Genomic DNA, 12,500 nt, shown 5'->3' with positions numbered 1-12,500 from the left:
CTTGTGCAACTGTACATGAGGCCTTGAAGTAAAAAAAAGACGTTAGCTTTTTATACATTTGCCTGATGCCAAAGGGTAAAGAGGAATTGACCAATATCTGTTAAAGATCAGGGTCTGGGCATGTGTCTACTGATCCAATTGTGCACATCCAAAGAGAAGAGCTTCCATGAACACGCCTGTAATCTGGATTCTAAACCATGTAGTCTCTATCAACGCTACCTCCTCACCTCTTCTCAGCAACTCAAAATTCTTCCACCTCCTACTGTGAGTTTTTCCCTTTGAGAAAACACAGTTTCTTGCCCTGGCTGCCCCTCCCCCCACTCCTTCCTATTCACTCTGTTCCTAGCAATGTGCCTTTGCAGAGAATGGAAAAATCTCTTCCAGGAACCTGACACCCTCCATTCTTTCCCCTGTATCCCCTCTGAATCTACTCCAATTCCATACAATTTTTGGGGCAGGAAGATCTTTTGTATTACGTTAATACTATCCGAGAGTTGTTGAGCACATTCTGTGTGATGGATGCTGTGATTTAAATTACATTTCTTTTTAACTTTTATTTTAGATTTAGGGGTACATGTATAGGTTTGTTGTTACAGGCAAACTTGTCATGGGAGTTTGGTGCACAGCCCACTTTGTCACCAGGTACTAAGCATAGTACCTCATAGTTCTGATAGTTATTTTTCCTGATTCTGTCCCTTCTTCCACCCTCCTTTCTCAAGTAAACCCCAGTGTCTGTTTTTCTCCTCTTCCTGCCCATTAGTTCTCATATAATATTTGGTTTTCTGTTCCTGTGTTTGTTTGAAAAGATAATGGCCTCCAGCTCCATCTATGTTCCTGCAGAGAACATGATCTCATTCTTTTTCCTGGCTGCATAGATTCCATAGTGTATATATACCACGTTCTCTTTATCCAGCCTACTGTTGATGGGCATTTAGGTTGATTCCTTGTCTTTGCTATTGTGAATGGTGCTTCAATGAACACATGTGTCCATGTGTCTTTATGGTAGAATGACTTATATTCCTTTGGGTATATATATATATATATGCGATTGCTGAGTTGAATGGTAGTTCTGCTTTTAGTTCTTTGAGAAATTGCCACACTATTTCCACAATGGTTTAACTAATTTACAATCCCATCAGCAGTTGTATGTGTTCCCGTTTCCTTGAATGCAAATGGGCTAAATGCCCCAATTAAAAGGCACAGAGGGACTGACGCCAAGATGGCTGAATAGCAAAAGCTCCGGAGCGCAGTTCCCAGTGAGAGAGACGCAGAAGGCGAGTGATCTCTGCATTTCCAACCATGGTACCAGGTTCATTTCAACGGGACTGGTTGGACAGTGGGTGTAGCACTAGGAGGGCAAACCACAGCAGGGCGGGACACTGCCCCACCCTGGAAGTGCAACTGGATGGAGGATTGGGGACTTTACCCCCTTGGCTCTCTGGTTCAGATACTGAGTTTCTCCCATGGCCATTGCAACCCACATTCCAGGAGAATGCCGCCAGGTTGAAAAGCACCACGAGTTACAAACACAGATCTGAGTGACACTCTGACCAGCCTGGTGCCATGAGTTGTCAGCACAGATCTGGTTGGAAGTTTTGACTAGTGCCAAGAACGCCTGCAAGACAGATCTACCTGCCCCCCCAGGAAGAGGGAGAGCTGAAAGCAGGGAGACAGGTGATATGGCTTGGCAGGTCCCACACCTACAAAGACCAGCAAACTGAAGCCCTCTCACTTGAGAGTTTTGCAGCCAGCACATCAGTCTGAGCTCAACCCAGGATGATCAAGCTCTGTGGTGGGAAGAGCATCTGCCATTGTGAAGGCAAGTCTAATCTCACCTGTGTAAACAAAAGCCAGAGGAAGTCTACACAGCAGCTGGGCTGAGTCCGAGGCAGCACAGCAGTGCCTCTACAGGCAGACAAGGGACAGACTGTCTCCTCAAGTGGCTCCCTGACCCCTGAATAACCAAAAAAATGCCTCATACAGGAGAGCTCAGCCTGACACCTGGTGGGTACCTTTCCGGACGAAGCTACCAGAGGGAAGATCAGGCAGAAATCCTCGCTGCTCCTCACTCTCCATGGGTGATTCCCAGGGAAGCAAGGTCTGAAGTGGACCTCCAGCAGTCCTAGAGCAGAGGGGCCTGACTGTTAGAAGGAAGACTACAAAACAAAAAGAAATAACTTCAACATCAACAGAAAGGATGTCCACTCAGAGACCCCAACCAAAATCACCAACTTCAAAGATCAAAGGTAGATAAACCCATGAAGATGGGAAGAAACCAGTGCAAAAAGGATGAAATCATCAAAGACCAGAACGCCTCTTCTCCTTCAAGAGATCACAACTCCTCACCAGCAAGGGAATAAAACAGGAAGGAGAATGAGTTTGATGAATTGACAGAAGCAGGCTTCAGAAGGTGGGTAATAAAAAACTTCTCTGAGATAAAGGAACAGGTTCTAACCCAATGCAAAGAAACTAAAAACCTTGAAAAAAGGTTAGATGAAATGCTAACTAGAATAACCAGCTTAGAGAAGAACATAAATGACTTGATGGAGCTGAAAAACACAGCATGAGAACTTTGCAAAGCATACACAAGTTTCAATAGTTGAATCGATCAAGCAGAAGAAAGTATATAAGAGATTGAAGATCAACTCAATGAAATAAAACAAGAAGGCAAGATTAGAGAAAAAAGAGTGAAAACAAATGAACAGAGCCTACAAGAAATATGGGATTATGTGAAAAGACCTAATCTATGCTTGGTCGGTGTAACTGAATGTGATGGGGAGAATGATTCCAAGCTGGAAAACACTCTTCAGGATATTATCCAGGAGAGCTTCCCCAATCTAGCAAGGCAGGCCAACACTCAAATCCAGGAAATACAGAGAACACCACAAAGATACTCCTCAAGAAGAACAACCCCAAGGTGCATAATTGTCAGATTCACCAGGGTTGAAATGAAGGAAAAAATGCTAAGGGCAGTCAGAGAGAAAGGTCAGGTCACCCACATGGGAAGCCCATCAGACTCACAGTGGATCTCTTGGCAGAAACCCTACAAGCCAGAAGAGAGTGGGGGCCAATATTCAACATCCTTGAAGGAAAGAACTTTCAACCCAGAATTTCATATCCGGCCAAACTAAGCTTCATAAGTTAAGGAGAAATAAAATCCTTTACAGACAAGCAAATGCTGAGAGATTTTGTTGCCACCAGACCTGCCTTACAAGAGCTCCTGAAGGAAGCACTAAACATGGAAAAGAACAACCAGTACCAACCACTGCAAAAACGTACCAAATAGTAAAGACCAATGATGTAATGAAGAAACTGTGTCAAATAATGGGAAAAACAACCAGCCAGTAACAAAATGGCAGGATCAAATTCACACATAACAATATTAATGTTAAATGTAAATGGCCTAAATGCCCCAATCAAAAGACACAGACTGGCAAACTATAAAAAGCCAAGACCCATTGGTGTGCTGTATTCAGGAGACCCATCTCACGTGCAAAGACACACATAGACTCAAAATAAAGCAATGGAAGAAGATTTACCAAGCAAATGGAGAGCAAAAAAAGCAGGGGTTGCAATTCTAGTCTCTGATAAAACGGAATTTAAACCAGCAAAGATCAAAAGAGACAAAGAAGCACATTATGTAGTGGTAAAAGGATCAATGCAATGAGAAGAGCTAACTATACTAAATATATATGCACCCAATACAGGAGCAGTCAGATATATAAAGCAAGTTCTTAACAACCTACAAAGAGACTTAGACTCCCGCACAATAATAGTGGGAGACTTCAACACTCCACTGTCAATATTAGACAGATCAATGAGACAGAACATCAACAAGGATATCCAGGACGTGAACACAGATCTGGACCAAACAGACCTAATAGACATCTACAGAACTCTCCACCCCAAATCCACAGAAGATATATTCTTCTTAACACCACATTGCACTTACTTTAAAATTGATCACATAATTGGAAGTAAATCACTCCTCAGCAAATGCAAAAGAATGGAAATCATAACAAACAGTCTCTCAGACCGCAGTGCAATCAAATTATAGCTCAGGATTAAGAAACTCACTCAAAACCTCACAACTACATGGAAACTGAACAACATGCTCCTGAATGATGACTGAATAAACAATGAAATTAAGGCAGAAATAAAGATGTTCTTCGAAATCAATGAGAATGAAGACACAACATACCAGAATCTCTGGGACACATTTAAAGCAGTGTCTAGAGGGAAATTTATAGCGATAAATGCCCACATGAGACGTGAGGAAAGATCTAAAATGGATACCTGGTCATCAAAATTGAAAGCGCTAGAGAAGCAAGATAAAAAAAAATCTCAAAAGCTAGCAGAAGACAAGAAATAACTAAGATCAGAGCAGAACTGTAGGAGATAGAGACACAAAAAACCCTTCAAAACATCGATAAATCCAGGAGCTGTTTTTTTGAAAAGATCAACAAAATAGACAGACCGTTAGCCAGACTAATAAAAAAGAAAAGAAAGAAGAATCGAATAGATGCAATAAAAAATGATAAAGGGGATATCACCACCAATTCCACAGAAATACAAACTACCATCAGAGATTACTACAAACAACTCTATGCACATAAACCAGTAAATCTAGAAGAAATGGATAAATTCCTGGACACTTGCAGCATCCTAAGACTAAACCAGGAATAAGTTGAAATCCTGAATAGACCAATAACAAGGGCTGAAGTTGAGGCAGCAATTAATAGCTTACCAACAAAAAAAAATCCAGATCCAGATGAGTTCACAGCTGAATTCAACCAGACATACAAAGAGGAGCTGGTACCATTCCTTCTGAAACTATTCCAAACAGTACAAAAAGAGAGAATCCTCCCTAACTCATTTTATGAGATCAACATCATCCTGATACCAAAACCTGGCAGAGACACAACTAAAAAAGAAAGCTTCAGGCCAACATCCATGATGAACATCAATGCAAAAATCTTCAATAAAATCCTGGCAAATTGAGTGTAACAGCACGTCAAAAAGCTTATCCATCATGATCAAGTAACCTTCATCCCAGGGATGCAAGGCTGGTTCAACATATGCAACTCTATAAACGTAATCCATCACATAAACAGAACCAAAGACAAAACCACATGATTATCTCAATAGGCGCAGAGAAGGCCTTCAACAAAATTCAACAGCCCTTTATGGTAAAAACCGTCAATAAACTAGGTATCGATGGAATGTATCTCAAAATAATAAAAGCTATTTACGACAAACCGCCAATATCATACTGAATGGGCAAAAACTGGAAGCATTCCTTTTGAAAACTGGCACTAGACAAGGATGCCCTCTCTCACCGCTCCTATTCAATATAGTATTGGAAGTTCTAGCCAGAGCAATCAGGCAAGAAAAAGAAATAAAAAGCATTCAATTAGGAAAGGAGGGAGTCAAATTGTCTCTATTTGCAGATGACATGATTGTTGTTTAGAAGACCTCATCATCTCAGCCCCAAATTTCCTTAAGCTGATAAGCGACTTCAGCAAAATCTCAGGATACAAAATCAATGTGCAGAAATCACAAGCATTCCTATACACTAATAACAGGCAAACAGAGAGCCAAATCATGAGTGAACTCCCCTTCACAATTGCTACAAAGAGAATAAAATACCTAGGAATACAACTAAGAAAGGATGTAAAGGACCTTTTCAAGGAGAACTACAAACCACTGCTCAAGGAAATAAGAGAGGACACAAACAGATGGAAAAATATTCCATGCTCATGGTTAGGAAGGATAAATATCATGAAAATGGCCATATTGCCCAAAGTAATTTATAGATTCACTGCTATCCCCATCAAGCTACCATTGACCTTCTTCACAGAACTGGAAAAAACCACTTTAAACTTCTTATGGAACCAAAAGAGAGACTGCATAGCCAAGATAATCCTAAGCAAAAAGAACAAAGCTGGAGGTATCACGCTACCTGACTTCAAACTATTCTACAAGGCTACAGTAATCAAAACAACATGGTACTGGTACCAAAACAGAGATATAGACCAGTGGAACAGAACAGAGGCCTTGGAAGCAATGCCACACATCTATAACCATCTGATCTTTGACAAACCTGACAAAGAAAGCAATGGAGAAAGGATTCCTTGTTTAATAAATGGTGTTGGGAAAACTGGCTAGCCATGTGCAGAAAGCTGAAACCTTCCTTACACCTTACACCAAAATTAACTCCAGATGGATTAAAGATTTAAACGTAAGACCTAACACTATAAAAACCCTAGAAGAAAATCTAGACAAAACCATTCAGGACATAGGCATAGGCAAGGACTACATGACTAAAACACCAAAAGCAATGTCAGCAAAAGCCAAAATAGACAAATGGGATCTAATTAAACTTAGAAGCTTCTGCACAGCAAAAGAAACAATCATTAGAGCGAACTGGCAACCAAGAGAATGGGAAAAAAATGTTTGCCATCTGACAAAGGGCTAATATCCAGAATCTACCAAGAACTAAAGCAGATTTTCAAAAAAACACAAACTCATTCAAAAGTGGGTGAAGGATATGAGCAGTCACTTTTCAAAAGAAGAAATTTGTGAGGCCAACAAACATATGAAAAAATGCTCATCATCACTGGTCATTAGAGAAATGCAAATCAAAACCACATTGAGATACCATCTCACACCAGTTAGAATGGCGATCATTAAAAAAACCTGGAGACAATAGATGCTGGAGAGGATGTGGAGAAATAGGAACACTTTTACACTGTTGGTAGGAGTGTAAATTAGTTCAACCATTGTGGAAGACAGTGTGGTGATTCCTCAAGGATCTAGAAATAGAAATTCCATTTGACCCAGCAATCCCATTACTGGGTATATACCCAAAGGATTATAAATCATTCTATTATAAAGACACATGCTCACATATATTCATTGTGTCCCTGTTTACAATAGCAAAGACCTGGAACCAACCCAAATGCCCATCGGCGATAGACTGGACAAGGAAAATGTGGCACATATACACCATGGAACATTATGCAGCCATAAAAAACAATGAGTTCGTGTCCTTTGTAGGGACATGGATGAATCTGGAAACCATCATTCTCAGCAAACTGACACAAGAACAGAAAACCAAACACTACATGTTCTCACATATAGGCGGGTGTTGAACAATGAGGACACATGGACACAGGGAGGGGAGCATCACACACTGGGGTATGTTGGGGGATGGGGGCTAGGGGAGGGACACTGCGGGGTGGGGAGGTTGATGAGGGATAACACTGGGAGAAATGCCTGATGTAGGTGACGGGGGGATGGAGACAGCAAACCACCATGGCGTGTGTGTACCTATGCAACAATCCTGCAAGGTTTGCACATGTACCCCAGAAGTTAAAGTACAATTATAAAAAAAGAAGGCACAGCGTGGCAGACTGGACAAAGAAGCAAGGCTGAATAGCAAGCTGTCTTCAAGAGACCCATTTAATATGCAGTGACATCCCTAGGATCAAAATAAAGGGATAGAGAAAAACCCACCATGCAAATGGAAACCAGAAAAAAGCAATCCTAACTTCAGACAAAGCAGACTGTAAGCCAACAAAGATGAAAGAAGACAAAGAAGGCATTACATCATGGTGAAGAGTTCAAATCAACAAGAAGACCTAACTATCCTAAATATAGATGCACCAAACACAGGAGTACCCAGATTCATAAAGCAAGTTCTTTTTAAAAAATAAATAATAGAAATTTATTTTTATAATTCTGGAGGCTGGCAAGTCTAAGATCAAAGTGCTGGCAGATTCAGTGTCTGAATAGGGTTGCTCTCTGCAGGTAATGTCTTGTTGCTGCATCTCCCAGAGGGGACTAATGCATAAAGCAAGTTCTGAGAGACCTATAAAGAGACTTAGACTCCCAGAGGGAGACTTCAATACGCCACTGACAATATTAGATGGATCATCAAGGCAAGACGAAGCATCAAAGCAAAGATACTCAGGACCTGAACTCCACTTGACTGAATGGACCTAGTGGACGTCTATAGAACTCTCCACCCCAAAACAACAGAATATACATTCTTTTCATTGCCACATGGTACATACACTAAAATAGACCAAAGAATTGGACATAAAGAAATCCTTAGCCAATGCAAAAATAAATAAATAAATAAAATTATACCAATTACACTCTTGGACAACAACACAATAAAAACAGACTTGTGTATGAAGAAAATTGCTCAAAACCATACATTTACATGGAAATTAAACAACCTCCTCCTGAATGACTTTCAGGCAAATAATTAAATTAAGGCAGAAATCAAGAAGTTATTTGAAACTAATGAGAACAAAGATGCAACATACCAGAATGTCTGGGACACAGCTAAGGCAGCATTAAGAGGGAAATGTATGGTACTAAATGCCCACATTTCTTTAGTCTTCACAATAGCCTTGTGAGATAAGATGCTATTGCTATCCTTATTTTATAGGTTAGGAAAAGGCTTAGCGTGGTTAAATGATCTGCCCAGTTTACACAGCTAGTGAGTGGTACAGTTGGTATTCACGCCCAGCCTGGTTCTGGGCCCCAGCTGCTCTTCTGACGTGCTCCTTCTTTTGCCTCATCCTATCTCCCTGGTTAACCTGCTTTTTGAGACCTGAAAGCTTTGACTGGAAAAGCTCCTGTGATTGCACATTTCTTCCAAACTGGCCTAGACTTGTTCTTTCACAGGCTGGATGCACCATGCAACACATCAAACACGACATCCAAATAATCATGGGGGTAGTGGTGGCTGAGTAAATTTACTTAAAGGGCATTTTAATTCAGTGTCTGGCAAAAGTGAGCTATTTTCCCAGATTCTGAAGGGGCATAAAAAGTCTTCAATCAGCCATTGCTCTGGACACCAGAATTCTGCTTGTAGAAAATTATCCTAAAAAATAATTGCTTTAGGGTCTATGTAAAGAGATTTTCACTGCAGCATTGCTTTGTAATAGTGAACTATTGGAAATAACCTAAGTATTAGTAGGTGATTGGTTATGGCCCATTTAAAAGAATATAGCCATTAAAAAATGTGGTAGTGGCTATGGTATAAATGTGGCTGTAGAGGCTGGACATGGTGGCTTGTGCCTGTAATCCCAGCACTTTGGGAGACTGAGGCAGGAGGATTGCTCGAGTCCAGCAGTTCCAGACCAGCCTGGGTAACATAGTAAGACCTAGTCTCTACAAAGAATAAAAAATTAGCCAGGTGTGGTGGCATGCACCTGTATCCCCAACTACTTGGGAGACTGAGACAAGAGGATTACTTGAACACAGGATGTTGAGAGGTTGAGGCTGCAGTGAGCTTTGATTGTGCCATTGCATTCTAGGCTGGGTGACAGAGTGAGACCTTGATGCTAAAAAGGAAAAGAAAAAAAGGGCTGGGTAGCTGGGCTCAGGGGCTCATGCCTATAATTCCAGCACTTTGGGAGGCTGAGGTAGGAGGATCACGTAAGCTCAGGAGTTTGAGACCACCTGGACCACATAGTGAAGGCTTATCCCTACAAAGAATAATTAAAAAAAATTAGCTGTGTGTGGTGGCACATGCTTGTAGTCCTAGCTACTTGGGAGGCTAAGGTGGGAGGATTGCTTGAGCCCAGGAGATGGAGGCTGCAGTGAGCTGTGATTGTACCATCACCTCCAGCCTGGGTGATGGAATAAAACCCTGTCTAAAAAATAAAAAAATGAAATCCAGAAAGAAAGAGGTGACTTTTCCCTTCTTTTTCTAGGAATCATTCAAAAATAACCAAAAAAATGGGGAAAAAAACTGCACAGACAGTAATTTTTTGGTAAAACTAAGGGACACATATCATTTACAGACTCCAGAATGCGTGAAAAGGCTGCCAGTGCTGTCATCAGGCAACACTCACAAGGGAGAAAGAGAGGATCCAGAGGGGGCAGACGTCGGGAAGCTCCAGGAATAACATATACACCTCCTGCAGGTGGAGGATGCAACCCCAGGTGCAAAAGCGATCTCCTTCCTTTGTAACAACAGCTGTGGGAACTGGGTGAGCAAGGCTGATAGCAGAAGCCATCTTACCACCCCAAACTTGGTGATTTCAAACATCTCTTTGTTATTCTCTTTCTCAGTTCTGTGATGTGACAGGTTCAGTTGGTGGCTTTTGCTTGGGGTCCTCATATGGTTGCCGAGGATAAGTCATCTGCTCAGGCTCATACAGGCCATAGAAGTGGGTGTTTCAGCTCTCCATTGCTGTATAACAAACCACCCCAAACTTGGTGATTTCAAACATCTATTTGTTATTCTCTTTCTCAGTTCTGGGATGTGACCGATTCAGCTGGTGGCTTTTGCTTGGGGTACTCATATGGTTACCGAGGATAAGTCATCTGCACCGTGATCTCAGAGCAGTCAGACTTCTTATCTGGTAGCTGATGGCCCCAGAGCAACTGTTCCAAGAGGCCTGGGTCGAAGCTGCAAGGCATCTTATGACCTAGCATGGAAGCCCCGCAATGTCACTTTCAGCACATTATATTTTGTCAATCAATTTACTAAGAGTGTCCCAGATTTGAGGGAGGGGAGAAATAGACTCCACCTCTAATAGGAAGAGCAGCAAAGAATTTACAACTATCATTGACTATCCATCCACATGGGGCTACAGAAAAATCAAATGGATGAGCAGTAGTTATATGAAACAGTGTGTCTATGGCTGATAGTAGGGGAGGGAAACCGCTCTCCTGAAAGGATACCTTGGCCCCCTCTGCAGAGCCTCATGCAAATAACTTGCCCACTCAATAATAAGTGACACATAGCATCAAATTAAATCCACTATAAGGTGAAGGAGGAAAAGAGTGGCAAAAATTTCCAACAATTAAGAATACTTACCAGAAAAACATAGACACAGAGCAGATGAAAACTGTTCAAGCATTAGGCAGTTAAATTTTAAAAAGTGAATGCAGTAATTGCTTCTATGAAGAAAGACCACAAAACAGAAATACATTAACAGATTTTTTTTTAATTACCATTTTGCAACTTCTAATATAACAATTGATTTAGGTAGAGATCATCAATAGATGTGAAAACCCTTGAGTAAAAGGCAATTGGGGAATAGCATAACCATGGTGATAAAGTATCACCACATGGGATTAATGAGTAATTATAGAGGGAAGATGATATGTACCTTTACATTAGAGAAAACTGGCAGTTACCCATTTTAACCAAGGAGTCAAACTTGGAATTACTAATATCAAGACAGCTGAACTCATGTGCCTCCTGATGGAATGCAATATGAAATTCACGATGTCATTATAGGCAAAATGTTTAATCTGAATCTTATCAAGTCTTTGGACCTAACTGGCACTTTATCAGAAATACAAATGCTAGATAAACAAATGAAATATAAAGAAACAACCTGATGAATGTAGCCTATGGGATATTTTACAAAACAACTGGTGTGCATTCTCTTTTTTTTTTCTTTTCACATGTAGGGAGGCCACAAGTTTTGTGCCCCTTGTCACAATGATCCCAGATTCCTTTTGGGCGTATTGTAAACAGAGGAGCTACTCTTCAACCCCCCTGCTCTAAGCAAATCCTAGCATGTAGTCTTAAAGAAGTAAATGTCATAACAGAAATTGGAGATCTAGTCTAGATTAAAAGAGAATAAGGAGACATAAGGAAATGCAACGTATAATTGGATACTGGGTTGGAATCGTATTTAAAAATATTTTGGGGGGTAATTGGGGAAATTTGAGTATAGGTTATATATTAGATGATATTATGAAATTATTATTAAATTAGTGTTATGGTTGCTGTGGTCTGATTGCTGTGTCCCCCTAAGAGACATATGTTGAAACCTAATCACCGATGTGATGGGAGGTGGGGTCCTTGGGAGCTGATTAGGTCATGGGGGTAGAGCTCTCATGAATGAGTTTTGTGGCCTTATAAAAAAGGACCCATAGAGCTGCTTTGCCCCCTCCACTATGTAAGGACACAGCAAGAAGTTACCATCTGTAAACCAGAAAGTCGGCCTTCGTCAGACACTGAATCTGTGGGTGTTCTGATCTTGAGCTTTCCAGCCTCTGGAACTGTTGCTTACAAGCTACCCTGTCTATCGTAATTTGTTCTAGCAACCCAAATGGTCGAAGATAGGGGTTATATAGTGGAATGTTTTTATTTTAGAGATGCAGACTAAAGTTTTTATGTTTGAAGTGTTCTGATGTCTGCAATCTATTTAAAAATGATTTGGAAAAAAATGCATATATGTGTTGTTTGTGAGTATGAGACAGTGAAAGCATATGTAGCAAAATGATAATAACTGGTGAATCTGTGTGAAGTATATGGTATATGACTGCTCATTGTATTACTCTTTCAACATGTCTGTAGCTCTGCAATTTTTCAAAATGAAAAGCTGAAGGGAAAAATAACATAGGGGTGAGAGAGTGAGATAATGAAATGAGAGGAAGCATGGTTTGACAGAACTCAGATCAAAGTGTCAGAGAAACAAAGATGAAATGGAAGGGGTACAAATAATAGGCAATTT

The 12,500-nt window shown here is 40.7% G+C and overlaps 1 non-coding gene across 1 annotated transcript; it reads right to left on the bottom strand.

Moving 5' to 3' along the window:
• Window positions 1–11,425: 11,425 nt before the first annotated feature.
• Window positions 11,426–11,554, bottom strand: LOC116528745. The gene has a single exon (XR_004259177.1). It is a non-coding gene; the product is annotated as a small nucleolar RNA SNORA11 (small nucleolar RNA).
• Between the last annotated feature and the right edge of the window lie 946 nt (window positions 11,555–12,500).

This window comes from Sapajus apella, unplaced genomic scaffold (genome assembly GCF_009761245.1).
Source record: "Sapajus apella isolate SASKATOON/1434 unplaced genomic scaffold, GSC_monkey_1.0 scaffold59, whole genome shotgun sequence".
Classification (NCBI taxonomy): domain Eukaryota; kingdom Metazoa; phylum Chordata; class Mammalia; order Primates; family Cebidae; genus Sapajus; species Sapajus apella.
This window is presented reverse-complemented; position numbering and strand designations above follow the sequence as displayed.